The sequence below is a fragment of the Alosa sapidissima genome, chromosome 13, assembly GCF_018492685.1.
Source record: "Alosa sapidissima isolate fAloSap1 chromosome 13, fAloSap1.pri, whole genome shotgun sequence".
NCBI classification, from domain to species: domain Eukaryota; kingdom Metazoa; phylum Chordata; class Actinopteri; order Clupeiformes; family Clupeidae; genus Alosa; species Alosa sapidissima.
In genome coordinates, this window is record NC_055969.1 from 37,103,751 (window position 1) to 37,107,447 (window position 3,697).

The following is a 3,697-nucleotide window of genomic DNA, read 5'->3' on the forward strand; positions in this document are numbered from 1 at the left end:
GGGTGTGTCCTGATTTAGGGTCTGTGAAAGGTTAAATTTAGTTGTGTGCACCAGAAGTGGAGGATTTTGGAAGCCACTTCTGGGGTCCAGTGGATGTGATCAAGTGTGGTGGAAAATTGATCTGCTGGAAGTGGTTGGAGGTGGGGGAGGTGGGTGGTGATGTAGCGGTTAATCTCGGTGAGATTGTATTTGTAGTGTGGGTGAATAGAGGGGGAAAAGTTGATGACCGGGACATAAATGTTGGCGTTGGGGAAAACTTTGGTGGCCAACTTAAACATTTTGTTAAGTTGTTTGTTGGTGGTGGCCTTAGCATTGTGTTCTCTGTTGTTGGTACCCACCGACAGGACTAACAGCTCAACGGCTTCTTGTGGGGAAGTTTTCTCAAGTAACCGGTTCATGTGGTTGGCTGTGGCACCTGGATAGCTGTCTATCTGTATGTTGGGATATGGATGAGGGGGAATACGGGCCAGATTGGAATCGCCTATGAATAATATGGGTTTGTTAGGTCTGATGTGCCACTCCTGAAGTCTATTGTTGGACCATTTGTGATAGGTAGGAGAGAAGAGGGGGAGAGAGAGAAGTGGGACTGTAGGAGTCCGAAGAAGAGGGGGCCTAGGGGACAGGGGTTGTGTAGAGTGTGGTGTAGGTGAGGGTTTGTGTAGAGGTAGGGGGGAGGGAGTAGGAGCCCCAGACAGTTCTACACCTGTGGAGGTGGAGGGCTCAGCATTGGGTTTTGTAAGCTGGTTAGCTTTTTTGTTTCCCTTGCTCATCATCACCCTTGATGGTTTGGACTGTCCTGGGTCTACCCCTCCCACTTGGGTGGAACCTGGTGGAGAGAGACATGGTGTTATATCCTGTGGAACCAAATGTGTTATGAGGTGGTTAGCCTGGGTGGTGTTAGTGATGGCCGTGTTAGGGCGTTGGGTGATTGTGGGCTGACTGTTATAAGTGTGAGTGACAAGGGCTGTAACCTGTATGGTGGGTCTGTTTTTGGGTGGTGTAAGGGTAGGGGAGACCGGGAGAGTGTCAGTAGGGTGGGTGTTAGTGGGTGTAGGGTTAGGGTTAGTAAGAGGGTTTGGGGTGTCAATGGGAGAAGTGTCTATGGGTGTGGGAGAAGTGGGGGGATTTTTGGTGCGGTGTTGTGCGTTCTGAGTGGTGTGTGTGGTGTTGGGTGGGTGTTGATGGTCATCAGTATCTGAGAGTGTATCTGTCAGGTCAGGTGTGTTGATGGTAAAATTGACCTGCTGTAAGTCAATGGAAGTGGAGAGTGAAGGGATGGATGGGGTGGTAAGTGTAAGTGTGGGATGTGGCATAACTCCCAAGTCCTGTTTAGGAGGGGGAGTAGGGGCCCTAGTGGGTGCAGGAAGAGGAGGGAATTCAGTGAGAAAAGAGGGGTCAGAAGAGTGAGTGGGTGTGGGGGGGTCCCTAGGAGTGGGGGTAGTAGTCTGGTGAGGGGGGGTGGTGTGTGTTGGTGTTGTGTGGGGGGAAGACTGAGGGTTGAGAAGCCGTTGAACTGTCTGTAAGGTAGTGGGTGACAGGCGAGTATGGTACCTCTTTCTGGCCCAGCCACTGGCAATCTGAAATGCCAGTGTATTGAAAGGGGAAGGGGTGGAAGTCAGTAGTGTAAGTTGTGTGTTATAGTGTTCCAGAAGGATGTCCATGTTGTGTTGCATCCAGTCTGATGTGTTCTGGTTGAGTAGTGTGCGTGTATGTTGAGTGGGTAGTGCTGGTTTAATAAATTGTGTAAGTTTGGCTACTTGTCTGGTCATACCTGTGGGGAAGAGGCCTGTCTGGAGTGCATGTGAAATTATGTGTTGGTGGTGAGTGACTTGAATCAGTTTGAAGTAGTGTTTGGATTGTTGTCGGGTGAGGGGATCTGGAGGTTGTGTGAGAGGACGTGTGTAGGGTCTGTTGAATGAGGCCATGTTGTATGTGTAATGTAGTGAGTGAGTGGAAGTGAATGTATGGAAGTCAATGTATGGAGTTGTGTAGTGTAGGGAGAAGAAAAGAAAGAAAACAAAACCAAAAAACCAAAAATAAAAAATGGGGGGGGCAAATATGTTGGAGGGGGGGAAAAAGGGATGGGGGCAGCTGGCTAGAAAGGAGCAAAACGGTAAAAGCCAACCTTACAGAACTTAACCAACACTAAAACCAAACAACTGAAAAGATAAAAGCCCTTACCTGTAGCGCAGACCTAGGTTCGCATACCTCATGCTTGTGTTGGGTTTGATGTTAAAGATCCACAGAGTAGTGTTCCAGATGGTAGATTGCTCAGGTTACCTCCAAAAGAGTGAGGTTGCAGTCCAAGTTCATGAAAGAGAGCACAGTCTTGACAGCCAGGTGTATAGCAAACAGTCCAGATATGTGCTAGCATGCTAATCCATGTGGTCAGGCAGGTGGATAGGGTAGTCCTCTTACAGTGTTTGTTAAAATTTAAAAGCCAATCTTTATTTCAAATAATTTAAAACCAATTGGATTAACTAGTAAGGAATAAAAGCAGAAATACCGTGTTGCTCCTTGGAAAACTCCTGACGTTTCGGATAACTAATCCTGCATCAGAGGAGAAAGTGCCTAGTGCTGGTGTGTTTGGTATTTCAGTTAGAAATGAGGGGGGGAGTTAGGAAGAGGAAGGGGTTTGTTTCTGGGAAGAAGGGTGTTGGTTGGATGTAGTGTGAGTCAATCTAAATGAGAGTATGTGGCTGTCTGTGATTGGGGCATTTGAAATTGGTCTGCAAATGGAGGGAAGCTAAGGTGGTTGGGAATTGTAGTTCTAAGTGTAAAAAGTGAAGTTGAGGTAGAGTGTAAAGGCTCTACTTAAGAGGTCCTCAGGGGTGTAGTGGCTAAGAGGCCAGACTGGAAGGGAGAAGGGCACAGGTTCGAGGCCCGTCTGACCAACTGTGCAAAAAGCATTTATAAATAGGTTTAAATAAATAAAATAAATAAAAGTAGTAAGAAGGTGAAACAGGGTTAGAAGATAAAAGAGAGGACCTAAAAGTGAAATATTAAGTAAAAAGTGTTAGGGTATGTTTGACTAATATGGAGAGGGTAAAACAGAGTAAAGGGTAGATTCCCTGGCGTAGTGGTAGGGAACTCGCTCCTGGACCCCAGAGTCGCAGGCTCGAGTCCCACCAGGGAGGGGCACAGAGGAGTTTTTCTCAAAAGGAGCTAATCTTTCTAGTAGTAGAAGATCTATACTGAGAATAAAAGGGTTTAAAATCAAAGACTAAAGGAGACTCAATAGAGTAGGGGGAAAGCATCTGCCCCTCGGCTGGAGGGTAGCAGGTTCAAATCCCAATAGAGTCACTCCAAATTTTTGTATTTTTTTGAGAAGGTAAAGAAAAAAAAGGAAAAGAAACAGAAATCAAATTGCAATAGCCAGTGCCCCCATGGGAGAGTGGTTAGGGCAGTGGGCTGGGAGTCTGATGTGCTGGGTTCAAGACCCGGGTGTGGCCGGGCCAGAGGAGGACCAACCTGTCGGTGGGAGGAGAGCAGCCCCGGCTGGAGCTACGGTATGTGAAAGGTTGATATGGAGAAAAGAAGAAAGTGTGGTGGATCCAATGGCACTGGCTGGGTTAGGTTAGGGGAACATGATCTTTGGTGGAGTGGGTGACTGTGAGTGCACTGGCCGATTGGATCCAACCACACCAACAAGGAAGGGAATAGGGTATGAAAAGGTCAACTGTCTATAAATAAAATA

At 47.2% G+C, this 3,697-nt stretch overlaps 1 long non-coding RNA gene across 1 annotated transcript; it reads right to left on the reverse strand.

Moving 5' to 3' along the window:
- Positions 1–709: 709 nt before the first annotated feature.
- LOC121680798 lies at positions 710–3,170 on the reverse strand. Its single transcript, XR_006021824.1, has 2 exons — positions 2,182–3,170; positions 710–826 (listed from the first exon to the last, which is right to left on the reverse strand). It is a non-coding gene; the product is annotated as an uncharacterized LOC121680798 (long non-coding RNA).
- Between the last annotated feature and the right edge of the window lie 527 nt (positions 3,171–3,697).